The sequence below is a fragment of the Callorhinchus milii genome, unplaced genomic scaffold (genome assembly GCF_018977255.1).
Source record: "Callorhinchus milii isolate IMCB2004 unplaced genomic scaffold, IMCB_Cmil_1.0 Scaffold3, whole genome shotgun sequence".
NCBI lineage: Eukaryota > Metazoa > Chordata > Chondrichthyes > Chimaeriformes > Callorhinchidae > Callorhinchus > Callorhinchus milii.
Window position 1 is genome coordinate 95,093,890 of NW_024704744.1, and position 14,943 is coordinate 95,108,832.

The 14,943-nt window shown below is 42.6% G+C and overlaps 1 protein-coding gene and 1 non-coding gene across 4 annotated transcripts in view; one reads left to right on the forward strand and one right to left on the reverse strand.

Annotated features, from left to right (window-relative positions):
* camkmt (calmodulin-lysine N-methyltransferase) overlaps positions 1 to 14,943 on the forward strand; it is a 135,436-nt gene that overhangs the window by 53,238 nt on the left and 67,255 nt on the right. The gene's annotated exons all lie outside the window — the stretch shown is intronic.
* trnaa-cgc lies at positions 12,335 to 12,406 on the reverse strand. Its single transcript has one exon. It is a non-coding gene; the product is annotated as a tRNA-Ala (tRNA).

Below are 14,943 nucleotides of genomic sequence, written 5' to 3' on the forward strand. Positions count from 1 at the left end.
CAGGCAATGAGCTCAGGTTCCGACGTGGGACCTTAAACCTTCTGACCCAGTTGAGCCCCAGCTGAGAACATAGCATAGCATGGGCAGGATGGGCTAAATCGTCTCCATCTATGCTACAACTTCTATGAGTCTACATCGATGATCCTGAACCTCATCCAGGGATCTGGATAGTAAACATGAGCAGGAAAGCCTGGCTGATTTATCCCTGCCGAACCCAGGGGAGACTTAGTGTCCTAACTGTTGCTCCGGCTGAGGTCAGCTTGCTCAGCAAAGACCGGAATCGAGTCTGTTACCTCTGAATTTGTCCTGCTCAGTGCCTTTCCTCACGTTACGCAGTGCCTTTACCCAATTTTTTTCAAAAAAAAGAAAACCCATGCTGGTATTTGATAGAAAAATAGGCATTTGGTCCTTGATTGTCGTGCAGGCTGTTATGATACTAGTTGCAGCAGTCTTGTCGGAAAGGTTAAGGGCTTAAGGTCAGATGTTTAGTGGGATATGCGCTTTTCACCCTCCCGAGCTTATTGGCAGTGCAAGGTCTGCGAAGAAGTTAAAAGTTAATAACATATAGCTCCGCAACTGATAACTCGTTACTGTTTCCTATTATCTTATTAAATGGAATCAGATGGAGAATCGGCTGTCTTTTTATTCCAGCGTCGTGTGCTGTTGATGTCACTTTTGTGTCAGGCCAGAGGACAACGTGAAATGTTGGGGAAGATTTTGTACGGAATTTCTCACTGGATTTCTGAATTAGGAAATCCGATATCTATGATGCGGGAAAGCTGCTCCATCTCCCTATATTTTCGCAGCTGGTTTTCCTGAGCCAGTGCTGTCTGTTCCCCTTTTCCCTTTAGCGGAAAGCGCTTCTTAAATTAAAATATCAATAAGACTCATCACAAAATAGATTTTTTAAAGTATTTTCTCCAACCCCCTCCCTCCCCCTCGTTTTTGACTCTCGTACCTCGAAGATACTGACTTGTGCTGATTATGGGTTCACGTGACTCTTCTTAGTAGCTATACAAGGAGCGTTACAGGTTGTGTGATTATGCAACACTACGCCACCCTGTAACGTTGCACAGCCCTACCGACCAGGCCACTCTTTCCGCTTACATAACATCAGCCTGCTTCTGGTCTTCCCACCTGTTCAGCTCCAACATCAATGGGCAGAAATTGCCCCTGCTTTCTGGAATTCCATCTAGGAATCTTTCTGCTTAGCCCCTCCACTCCGCTCCTTATCTTTAAAGCCTGCTTCACAATTTAGCTTTTCGACTGCCCATTCAACCATTTTTGCCCTACTCAGACCCCTACTCGGTTTCCCGCTCTCCCCCTATGCTCACACCCACCCACACGCACACTCAGGTGCCTAGTCAGCTGTTTCAAGCGCTTGAGATGTCGACATCATGAAAGGCGCTACACAAAAGTAAATTGTTGTTAGGGTAACACAGTAGCGTCCAATCCTGGTCCTCACCCAACAGCAACAACTTGCATTTATATATCACCCTTTACACGGGATAGTGTCTCAGAAGACTGAACAATGGTGTAGTTTGACGTCGAGTCAAGAGAAAGGCGGAGATGATCATAGGCTGCGTTGAAGAGGAAAGTGTTCAACTTTCCTTTTTTATTCCCCAGTGTTCAGGTAAAGAGAGGGCAAGGCAGAGGGCGTTCAAGAGATTTGGGGGTAGTGGTGCACGGCCAGCGAAGTGGATCCAACATCTGCCGATGGCCATTGGACGGTTATCAGGAAAATGCTCTTGTAATCTTGTGAATGCTGTTAATTGTTCCCTTTCCCGAAGCCAAACGGTGCACCGTTTCTGCCTCTCTGGTTTAGATGAGCTAACTGAGCACAGACAGGAGATTGAACCTTGGAGGCTGCCAAGTGTTTTATGGCTCAATTCCACAACTGTGTTGGGGGTGCCCAGTATTGTTGACTGCAAAGAGTGAATCTCTATTATAGCAACAACAACAAAAGAATTACATTTGTATAGCGCCTTTCACGTCGGGAGGACGTCCCAAAGCCCTGGACAGACAGAGTTACAGACCCAAGTTGGGGGTCGGGGAGGGGGGAAGATGGAAGGCAGGAGGGGTAGCAGGGAGATCGAAAGCACGGTCCAAGAGGAGGGTCTTGAGGTGGGTCTTGAAGGTGGCGAGGGAGGGAGCGAGATGGAGGGACTGCGGGATGGGAGTTCCAAATAATATTATTTTATTATCACATTATTTTATAGAATATGATTATTTCTGATTACATTTAAAATTACGTTTTGAAGCTCCTCCAATATCTAAGTGAGTAAATGGTTGCAGCATAGACCAGAAGGACGCAGGTCTGATTCCCACCAGGATGGCTGAGTGAAACTCAACTGCTGCAACAGTTGGGGCCTTAAAATGGATCTTAGTGCCCCTGGGTTAGGGAAAGGGATGGGGGGGGAATCTGGTAGGATTCCCATTCCTGATTGCAATCCAGTACCATCACTTCTTCTTCCCCTCCCCCTTCCAAATAACTGGAAAGTGGCCTTGCTTCCGAATCCCCGCACTTCCCGCCCCACCATTGGTGGTCAATCATTCAGCATCTCCACCGCCGCACTCTGGAACCTGGAACTCTATCCTGCAATCCCTCCACCTCACCCCCTTCCTTGCCTCCTTCAAGTCCCATCTAAAGATGTTCCTCTTTGACCGCGCTTTTGGCCACCTTCCCACCTGCCCTCCAACCCTCCTGACCCCAACTTCCAGCTCAGGTCCAAAGCCTCCTGTTGTTGTGGACATGAGTGAGAAAAAGGCCAGGGTTGGCTGTAGTCTCTCCTCACCCCTCACAGATAGTCTACCGACACTCTGCTGTCTGATCACAAAATGCGGATTGCCCCATGCACGAGATATCATAGAGATCCAACGGAACAATACCTCAGCATGAGTCAAGAGAGAGGAAAACTGGAGAAAATTGGCAAAACAAATCTGTGAAATTTTGCAAAATTTGAGCCGTAAGAATTTGTTGATAATTACAAACGGTTTGTTTGAACAGGAATGTTAACTGGAATTGCATAATTTTGTTTAAAAAAGGCCCCATTACTTATAATTGTTTTGCGATGCCGATTAGACAAATATTGTCCAGATAATCGCAACTAGTTTCCAGAAAGAATTCAAGACAAAGCCAGCACTAATCCTGTTTGACATGGTTTCAGTTCAGATTTACAGAGTCATAATTTAATTCCTTTTCAAGATAAATGGTAGTGTGGCTTGAATCGGTGCCATGTGAATTTTCTGCGGATTAAATATGGCTAAGACTGTAACTCAGGGCCCATGTATACAAAACAGCCCAGACTGTGATCCACATCATCAGTTACATTGCAAGGAAGTGGGCAGTGAGCCAGATACATTCACGTCAGGCAAAGCCAGGGCTACAAGCACTGAGCTGAACACTTGAAACTTGCTTTGTTTCTTTTCGCCTTCCAACAGTCCTCGTCTCCTAGTCATTACCAAACAATAGAAGACCACAGTCCTTATTTTACTGGTGCTTTTTGACAAGATAACAAGATTGGTTCAGAAGAAGAAGGCTCTTTGGCCTCTCGCCTCTGAAACAGAAGGTTTTGGGTTCACACCCTATGTCCAGACTTTGAACTCATACTCCAGGGACATTCCAGTGCGAGAGATGTCGTCCTTCAGATGCAGTGTTAAACCGAGGTCCCATCTACCTTTTCAGGTGGATGTTAAAGATCCCATGTTACTATTCGAAAAGAGAAGGGAGTTTCTCCCAGTGACTTGGACAACATTCCCCCAGATAAAATTGATCACTCACATCATGGTTGTTTGTGGAACATTGCTGCATACAAATTGGCTGCTGCGTTCACTTAAAATACACAGTCATTACACTTCACAATGCATCCTGTGAATTGCTTTGAGAACCTCCTGATGTGAAAGGTGCCTAGAAAGATAACACATCACATGATGTAATATACAATAGATGATGTGAAATATACAATTATTATTTGATCTCATTCTTCCAGCATACCCACCATACCGTCGTCCCATCTTAGCATTAAGTTGTTTTTAAATGAGTCCAGCATCCTGGCCTCAACCGCTCTTCCTGATAACTTGTTCCAGTTGTTAATTACCCTCTGGGTAAAAAAATATGCCTGACCTGAAATTGCTGTTTGGAATTCTAAACCTATGTCCTCTTGTTCTACCGTGCCTTCAGCTCCCCTCTCGACTCTCTTCCTCCTCCTCGCTCCCTCCCTTCCCTCCCCTCACCCTGACCATTTCCCCCCTCCTCTCTCCCTCCCTTCCCTCCCCTCACCCTGACCATTTCCCCCCTGCTCGGGTCATGACCCAACTGTGCAGCGCCTTGGCGTCTCTGAAATTATTGTTCTGGATTTACTTCTATCAATCCCACTTAAAATGTTATGTAACTCTATAAGATCCCGTCTAAGACATCTTTCAAGATTGAAGTGTCTATTCAACAACAACTACAAAATTACATTTGTAAAGCGTCTTTCACGTCGGGGGGAATGTCCCAAGGACTGAATAGCTCATTTCTTTTAACATTGGGATCATCCTCATTGCTCCCCTGCACTTACCTCTGGGACCTTTTGTAATTGGGAAATGTTAAATTCAGTGATTATTGATCAACTTTACATTTGTCCAAAATTATTCAATTGGATTTATGCTTTATAATATTCTAATGGCGAATGGCCTTATTAATATGAAACAGTTAATCTTTGTTCATAATCATAGCATTCCAGCTGGCACTTGAGTTGAAGATTATGTAATCGACTCGGATCGTTTCCAGGAATTGGTTTGGGTAAAGATGCAATGCATTCGGCTGTGGGATTATTTATTTAATAGACCGCTGGATCACTGTGGCGTCCAGTAAGAGAGTTTTTACTTTTATAGCACGTAGGATATTGAAATGTCTCAAAATGCTTCGCAGTCCAGTCTTGACACCCTATTGCAGTTTTGGGAGAGTGCTGCACTGTCGAGATATCATCCTTCAAATGAACTTTTAAACCGAGATCTCATCTGCAAGTTTAAGTAGATGTTAAACATCACGTGGCTCTATTCGAAAAGAAGACTTTTTTTTCCCCCAGTGTCCTGGCCAACAATCCTCACTTCATGGCTGTTTCTGGGATATTGTTGGGCGCAGATTGGCTGCCATATTCTCCTACAAAGTACACTGTTACGACACTTCACTGTGGATTCTGTGGCGTGCTTTGAGACATCGTGTTGGTGTGATAAGGCACTGCACTAAAATACAAGGATTATTATTACTGTTGAGTGTTGTGACATTTTTAGGTAAGCATGGCATTTGATGCCCAGTAAATTCCTAAAACGGCCGTGAGGTGAATGAGCAATTCATCTGAAGGATTGTTGTGCAGGACAATGAGAGAAACTCCCTTCTCTTTTCAAATAGTGTCTTTGGATCTTTAACATCTACCTCAAGGCAGATGGGACCTCAGTTTAACATGTGTTTTGGTTTGCGGCAATAACTTGCCATTTGGAATTGTTGACTCTCACACTTTCAATGTATTTTGACAACATTGTTCACTTGCAGTGATATGAAGATGGGAGAGATTTTGAAATAGCTTCTGGGATGAGTTGATTGAAATTTGTAATAGTTTTTTTTGGCCCCGGTAGCCTAATCTGCAGTACTTATACGGGTTTGATTGAGTTGTCTGTAAGGTTTGATAGACAGAATGCTGCTCTCAATGTCGACCCACCTGAGGGTGGGGATTGGTTTGGGAAGCCTATGTGTCAATTCAGGCTGTCATCGAAACTTTTAACAGCCGAACTGACACATCAATGAGTAAGATTCCCTCTAATTTTGAATGATGACTGAATTTGTCTGGGTTTCAATGGTGTACTGTAAGTACTTGAAGCACCTTGACGCTGTGGGATGCCACGTTGTTGGTTCATAATAATAATCATGATCATCATCCTTACATTTGATATAGTGTTTTATCACGTCATCTCAAAGCGCTTCACAGGATATTCTCTAAAGTGGTTTGACTGTATTTTGTGGATGAAATGTAGCAGCCAGTAATGCACCTCAATTTCTCGCACACACCCATGGAATATTCAACCAATTTTATTTCAGGGATAGTTGGCGGGGGAGTGGGACTGATTAGGGATCTCTTCCAAAGAACTGGCACAGGCATGATGGGCCGAATGGCCTCCTTGTGTGCTGTAATATTCTATGATTCTAAGACCACCGGGAGAAACTCCCTTCTCTTTTTAAGTAGGCTTATGGGATCTTTAATGTCCATGTGAACAGGAAGATGGAAATTCGGTTTAACGTTTCATCCGAAGGACGGCACCTCCGACAATGCAAGACGTCCACCCAGCACTGCATTGGAGTATCAGCTTAGACTATGTGATTCCAAGTCCTGACTTGGGACGTGTTGAACCCACGTCCATCTGACTCGAAGGCGATTGTAAAACCAGTGAGCCATACTGACACATGCCTGTGTTTTCACCCTCCTTAGGGAGAACATAGACTTGTGTCAACCTGTTCTCACACTCCTTAGTTTCAATTGGAGTTGTTGAGAAGATGTTGAGAAGGTAGTTACTACCCTAATGAAAGGAAAATAAGGGGAGAAGGTTTAAATTGGTACCCTCCTGTGCCTACGACTCAGTTGGTGAAGGCTGTATTATTTTGAGTTGTATTGACTTCTTAATTTTAAGACAGTACTTGCATTTTTATAGTGCCTTGTATGTCAAAATGTCTTGAAGAATGTTACGGTCATTAGTGACTTTATTTTATGGGCAAACACACAGCCATTTTGTGCATAGGAAGGTGTCACAAACAGCCACAAGATAACCAATTCATTTATAGGAGTTTGGACCAGCTCCCTTCTCTTTTTAAATAGAATCATGGGATTTGGAGAGACAGACAAGAACTTGATTTAACGTCTTTTCCAAAGGACATCACTTGGATTGTTGCTGTCCTCCTCCATTTTAGGCTGATGCTAGACTGTCAGACTGGACAATTAACCAACATCCTGACTTGGGGCTTGAACCTACAACCATCTAACCCATAGGTGAGAATGCTGGAACCTTTAAGCGACAGTCATATAATTTCTTGGACTAGTCACAGGGGTTGGGAGGGGAGGAGCAGTGTGAGCGTCAACCACAACATTAACTAAAATATGAGAAAAGTTGCTTCTCACAGGGTCCCCACTATAACCTTTATTGGAAACAAGAGGAACAGAGAGAGGAGCTAAAAGAAATGGATGTTATCCAGCGATGAGAAATGAATCAATTAATGGCTGAAAAATTACATGTTCATTTTACTGTGTTTTTAAGCCAGTCAGATGGGATATAATGGATGATTCATCAAGACACAAAGAAAGCGAGGCTGCTATTTTGGTGAGTTGCCAGCAGCCGCATGCTAATGATAATCCAAATACTTCGAACCACTTATACTTGTTCTTCCATATAGTGTGAATGCATCTATGATCAGCCATGAAGCATTAACAATAACAATGGATCACGTGGTTACATGACCAGTAGCAACATGTCATTGAACTGTTATTTTCTTCATTTTAATCCTATTACAGCCGTGATTCCTTGTGATTTGCTGATCAAAGTGCTATGATGCTTTTTTTTTGCTTTCATCTTAAATATAATGAAGGCTTTTTTTTTTGCACCAACTTCTTACAAATCTTAGCTCCCCGAACATAGTTTAGTGGAGGCTTGAGTAATTAGAATCTGACTATTAATTGGCTGGTGCCTTTGAAAGAAGACTTGTATCCGAAACTAAAATGATAATAGCCTAAGCTGTTGCTGAATTAGTCCTGGACTATTATCTAGAAGGAATTAAGGCAGGCTAGCATGGTGCTTGTGTTCTCTGGAAATAATTAGACATAAACAGGCTCAGCAGCTCTTAGCTCTTAACGCTGCAAAGGGCTCAGGTGACTTTAGGCTTAATAGAGCATGAAAGGTTAAGTCTTAAGTGGCTTCAGAGATTCGATCCTCCTTTGTCACTTGACCCCTAATGGAATGACCATGTTGTGCAGTTTCAGGTACTTGTTTGAGGGATTAAAAATAAACAAGTCGTTTGTATCCCAACACAACTTTGGCGAGATAGAATCTAGTCATCAACAAGACTTGGGGAGTATCTGTGACATTTGGAGTATGTTTTTTTTAAAAAATTACAGCCTCTTAACACCCTTCATGGCCTTCTTGGAGAAGTCCCTATCCCTGTGAAAGCACTGGGTTATAGAGAACAGAAGGTCACGGGTTTGAATGTACCAGCTTCAGGGAAAGGCAGTTTGGTGCCTTGCAGATAGATGTTCCAAAAAAAACCCTTATTTTGATGTTCGTGGGCTTGGAAGTCACATTTAGTACATTTGGAGGTAAATGCAGAACAAATCTGCTTCAGTGAGCGAGTAGTAAACTTATGGAACAGGCTCCCTAGGGAGATGGTGGAAGAAACAAATTAGATGGATTTCTGCTAGAAAATAATATCTCGAGATACAGTATAAAGTTTGGGACACGATATGTCTAGTGGCTGCCAGGATGGTGGAAGACAAACTAGAAGGACCTTGGTCTTCTTTCGCCTAGCAAATTCTTATGTTCTTATGAATCCAACCATTGATAATTCTGAATAGATCTCTTTGTATGGCAATCTAAATTAAAAGAAATATGTAAGAAATTATTATATATGATAAAGATTAGCACGTTGATGTGTTACCCATTTGCATTGGTAGAAAGAAATCTTTCCACCAACTGAGTCTCATCAAGGAGAACCTCTTTGCCAATGCAAAGACTCTTCCATAGGTAGAAAAAGAGTCCAACTACAGAGAAGCATAACAACAGAAAGAGGCCATTCACCCCATTGAGCCGGTTCCACACAGATCTTAACTGCCTCTTCACCCTGATATTTCGCAAAGATCTGTCTGTTTCCCTCGAGATAAATTGGTTATTTGAATCATAGTCTCGGGATTTAGCAAAAGAGTTTGGAGAGACTTTCAAAGGAATTCCTTAATTCAGAGTACTGTTAGTGTCTGGAATTCATTACCACAAAGATTATTGAGGCTGGATGAATAGAATCATGCAAAAGGGTGAATGATAAGCTCTAAAAAACATTAAGGGATGTAGGAAAAGAACTTGGAAAATGGCAACTTAAAAAAACACAGGTAGCAAAGGCACATACACAATAGACTGAATGGCTTTGTTCTGTGTTAAAAATGTCAGTAAGTTTCATGGCTTATTTGTGGGACTTTGTTGTGCAAATTGGCTAATGAGTTTTTCTACACAAAACAGTCACTACCTTCGGCAGTAATCATCTGCGAAGTGCTTTGGACTGTTTCAACACGACGAGGTAACATAAAAGTTCTTCCTGCCCTCTCTTTACCCAGTCTCCGGAACAAGGATCAGAAAATGTACCACTTGTTGTGCTCAATAGGGGCGCCAATGGTCATTTGGAGGCAACTGCAGTACAATGTGGAAATAAATGTCACTGCAGTATCAAAAGTGACCAGGGGCGTCCCTGTGGAGTAGATATGTCAGACAATCCATAATAATAATAATAAATAATAATGAGGAATGGAAAATGATAGTTGAGGGCCAAATCAAAGGATAAATAGATCATGTTAAAAATTAAAGAGAGAGATTTAAGATTTTTTTTAACAGTAGTATCCCACAAACAGTTGTGGATTAAGTGACAAATTCTTATTATGATTATTATCAGTTTTCTCGGAAGGACTTATTACCCATGGCAAAGCGACACTTACTGCTAGGTAAACAGAGGCGTGTGGAGCAAGGAAACTTTCCCAGCGTTTCGCCCTGCTGGGAATCGAGCCCAAGTCCTCTCGCTAGCGAGGCGAGTGCTGTACCACGAACCTACAGGGCTCCATAAGGTGTAGCTGTGCCATTAGACTATTTTCTAAGGAGTTAATGTCAGCGCTTTTTACAGGGGAAGAGGGCATGTTTTGTGAGCTTTGCTATCTTTTCGAATTTATAAAGGTTCATGTGGCACATGAAAGTAAAACTGTACATGATGTACCGCTAATGGATTCAAGGATCCTTTGAGTCTGTGCACATAAACAATGTCATAAGTCCATTAGTTTTGTCCTGGTTTCTAATGCAGCAGTACTTCAGGAGAACTATTTTCAGCTTCAGTATATGCTCCTTATTCTCATTGCTTATGGTATTCTGCCGTTTGTTTTGTTTTCTTGTACGGTCTGATTTTATAGATACACGAACCCCAACGCACACGCAAATGGTGAGACATGATTTGATGTGTGTTGTGGATGGTCCCTTTGAAACCACTATTGAACTCTTCTGAACTAGCTGTGTCATCAGGAAGGAGATGAAGCTCATTGACACTCGGGTTGGGAAGAGCACAGGGTAAGTGTGTTCCCCAAGGAAGAAAAGCTCTTTGGGGCATAAAGTAGATCCCAGGCAGTGACACCCCTCCCCACCATGTGTGTCACGCATCCCCATGGGATGCTACAACAAGTTGCATTTATATAGCTCTCTTCATGCTAATCGGCGCCTTGGAGCGCTTAACAGTGGCAGAGCCCGATGTCAAGCCAGGGGGAGGGGGAAGGTGAGCATAGGCACAGTCGAAGAGGAAGTTCTTCAAGCACAACCTGAAAATGGGGAGAGAGGGGAGAGGGCAAGGCAAAGAGATTGTGGGAGAGATTTCCACAGCTTCGGGGTGTAGTGGCTGAAAGTACAGCCGTCGATTGGGGGGGTGGAGAGGATCTGGGGTACAAGGAGGAGGCCAGATCCAGTCGAGCAGAGGCAGCCGGTAGTAGAGTAGGGAGAGATCAGGTTGGAGAGATGGGGGTGGGTGCCAAGGCGTGAATGAGGATCTTGAAATTGATCCGTTCTGTGACAGGGGAGCCAATGGAGTTTGACAAGGACTGCAGTAATGGAGGTACAGAGTTTAGTGCGGGTGAAAATGCGGGCGTGGGAGTTTTGAATTAGTTGTGAATAGTGGATCAGGGGAGACTAGCGAGGCGAGAGTTCAAGTAGTCGAGGCGAGAGGTGACAAAGGCGTGGAAGAGAGCGTGGATGCTGCTCCGAGGCAATCTCCAGTTGGAGCTGAGTTCTTAGCCCACATGGGACACCCTACACAAGATCCAGTGTACCTCCTGAGCTCCCTTTTTCCCCCCGGACCACTCGTTCTGTAGAAGCTGCCACTTTTCTGTTGTCGTGCATTTTCAACCTCACGGTCGGCTTCTGGAGACCCGTTGGATTTTTTTGGTTCCAATGGAAGTTTCAGCAGCACCAAGAGGTCCAGTGGAATGGATTTTAATGATAGTCCATGATCAAAGATACTAAATGACAGCCTTTGTAAAATGACTCGAGTTGATGGGGGCATTCTCGCTGAAAGCCCTGCAGCGGAAAAATGGCCCCATGTTTAATATCAAGCTGAAGTCCTTCCCTCAGTGTAGTAACCCTCTCTCACTGAAATAACACCCCACTTATTGTAGTGAAGCTCGCAATCAGCCCTTCATTGCAGTTACCCTCTCATCATACCCTCGCTCCACACCCACATTATTGTAACCCTCCGCCCTCATTTTCTTCTGTAAACTGCTTTCTGCCTGAAGGAGGCAACTCATGCTGGTGCACTGTGGTGATATGAAAGCTATGTGCTAAATGGGTCCCGCACATGTTTGTATGTTTCTCTCTATTTGTGTTGTGTGTGTATCTCTCTGTAATCTGTATAATACCTGGATTAGACCTCTTCACCTAATGTTCCCGGTTCACAGTCTCGCTCGTGCACATCTAGGGGGACTCCTTGACTTCTCAACAGATCTTTACAGCATATCGTGAAGTGCTTTGAGACGTCTCGAAGACGCGATAAGGCGGTATATTAAATGCAAGGATTATTATTATTATCTTGCTTTGATGGATTCAGGCACACAAGGTATATCTGTCACTTTAAAAGCATCATATTAGCAGGTGGAAGTGTCTGAAATATGTTCACGCACTTTGCGGTGTTGAAAATCTGTTTATTACAGAGGTTGGTTGGTGACGGAGAGTCAGGTCTATGGTTGCCATGGTCAGAGTGTTACCACGCGTATAATTTTTTTTTGCAAAAAAAAGTCTTTGAAGCAGCCCTTGACATGAAGAGAGCTGTTCACATTTCTCTTCTCTGTGATAATAATAATCATTGCATTTGATATAGCGCTTTTCACGTCTTCGAGACGTCTCAAAGCCCTTCACAGAATATACTGTAAAGTGAATTGACTGCATATTTGTGGGTGAAACGCAGCAGCCAATTGTGCACAGCAGTGTCCCACAAACAGTCGTGGATTGAAATGTCCAATTTATTATTGTTTTTTTTTCTTGAGGGATTATTATCAGGTGTTTGGAGTAAGGAAACTTGCCTAAGGTTTCGCCCTGCTGGGAATCGAACCCAGGTCTCTCGCTTGCGAGGCGAGTGCTCTAACCACTGAGCTACAGGACTCCACTGTGATGAACGGAAACACTGCAAATAAGTAGGGTATGTCTGGTTTTGGTTTGTACACTTATGTACACTCTTTCCACTCTTCTAGCTCTGTGCAATTAGTAGCTCCGTGTCCTGACTTTCAAATACCTTCCCAATCATATCTCTTTTCTCTGCACTCCCTTCCACCCACCATCATTGACTCAACCTTTGGAAAAGATACCTCATATTTCTGTAACTCTCCCAAAACTCACCCCAAATCCCTTCAGCTTGTGCTACAATCTTCGCATATCACTTGACCATTTTTTTCCATGCACATTTTGGAACTATAGATCACTTTTAAAATGAAATTAAGCTTTGGGGGCAGAAAGTCCTCCTTTTGGAGGATACAAAAACAATGCTTGGAATCTGTTTATTTTTTTCAAATTCACTTCAGATAGATAGTGATTCTTGTATTTATACAGCGCTTATCACATAAAAATACACATCTCAAAAGAGTTTCACAAAACATAATTGATTAGAAATTAAGTTAAGGTTGTTACATAGTCAAACACGATCGCTATTTTAATTTAATTTGAGAGTAAAAATCTGGATTAGGAGGGGTATATAAAACCGGTTAACCAGGGTTCTTCGGAATCGCAATCTGCCACAAGGCAAACAGAATTTATATGAATAACACAATTGCCCTCTTACATGTTTATACAGTAAAACTCCCATAAGTCTGATCTATATAAATTGTATAATCGCCGAACTTGTACATCTGCCCAAGTCCCGTTGAGTTTCCTATTTATAAATTTCACATAACTCATGCTTTGCATAAATCATTGTGTACACGACTGGAATCTCCATTGACGGATATCGCATTGGAGATGACTTTAATGTTGTTTTATGTTATTGAGGAGACTGTGTGAGTGAGCAAGGGTTCAGTACAAACTATAAAACAAAATAATAAATTGGCCACTCAATCCACAACTGTTTGTGGGACACTGCTGCGCACAATTGACTGCCTGTGTTTCGCCCACAGTCAATTCACTTTACAGTCACCTTACACCATTGAAGTGCTTTGAGACGTCTCAAAGGCGCTATATCGAATGGAATAATTATTATTTAATATTGGAGGTGGATAAGGCTCAATGATTAATACTGCAGAAAATAATTATGTTTAGTGAAATCTCAGGAACTCTTAACCTCAGCTCTTTTTATAGACTTTCTTCGGTTGACTCTAGATGGGCCGCATTGAACTGTAAGGTAATTCTGACAGTGATCAATTATCTGGTTGTTTTATTTGCTTTAAAATCCTGTACCATCATGAGAGCATAGTATAGAAGGCGCTATAAAAAAATTGCCCTTGCATCTCATTCCCTTGGTGCCTGTTGTGCGGCAGCGTTCTCTTGTCAAGCACCAGCAGGTTGAGATTTTCACAATAAAATTATATATCGGTCGGTATATGTGCCATTCGTGGACTAACAATAATCAGAAAATATGCTGTTCAAATGCATTAGCCAGACATTGGCATCATTATTACTGTGTAACAAAATTTTAATTACTCGTTGCATTAGACGTGATTTGTAGGGCTGCTGTTGTTTAGAAAGGCAGGCACAGCCAGGCGTAGCAGTTAAAAAAAAAGCACTGTATTTACGTGTCTTAATATTATTGTTGGTTTTTCAGCTGTCACTTATAGTGTGTTCACAATATGAGCTGCTATTTATGCACTCAAAAAATTTCTGGCCAGATTAGGGCAAAAGGTTGTGTTACCTACATGTATAATATTGTATAATAAATGTTCTTCTTCCAGAATGAATTTGTTACACAAATGTCAGGAGAGTCATTTTTGCTCATGTCAGGTCTTTGAAAGAAATGGAATGATGCCAGAGAATGCTCTGTAATTCATGCAATGGTGTAATGGAGCAAATGCAATGCGAGGCTTTATTCAGGTCCAATTCCAGCACTAAGCACTCACCTGTCACTCATCGGGATTGTCACTGAATAAAAATGAGCTCATCTTTGAAGGAATGGATTTTAATTTAAATCGAATTCTTTGAATTGATGGTTGGGTGGGGGTGAAAGAGGTGGTGGTGGTGGGGAGGAGGGGGGGGGGGTGTTGGTGGGGTGGGAGGGGGTGTGTGGGGGAGTAGGGGAAAAGAGAAAGAAATTGAAAAGAGAAAGAATTGCTGAAAAGAAAAGCTTACCCTAGGTAGGCAAAGGAAAAATTACACTTGTGTTGGTGCTAATAATAGCCTTTATTATGGCCTTCCCTTCTTGTCGTTGTCAGGATCTTTAGTGTTGCAGCTGCCTGGGGACCTCTCTCCCCTTTACAAATACCTCATGGCAGGTGATTTGCCCCAGGCTATTTGGAGATGAGCCAGCCATTGAATGGCATAGAAAATACTGGACAGGTAAATGATTTGGCTTCAAATACTTCTGCCTACAGCTTCTATCTGCCTGTCCAAGAAAACAGTCCTTGAAAGTTTAAAACAAAAAAATTTTTCAAAAAAAACCCCAAGGAAACTGAACTGAACTACTGAACTCTCTTGTCCATTCATTAGGAGGGAATCTCG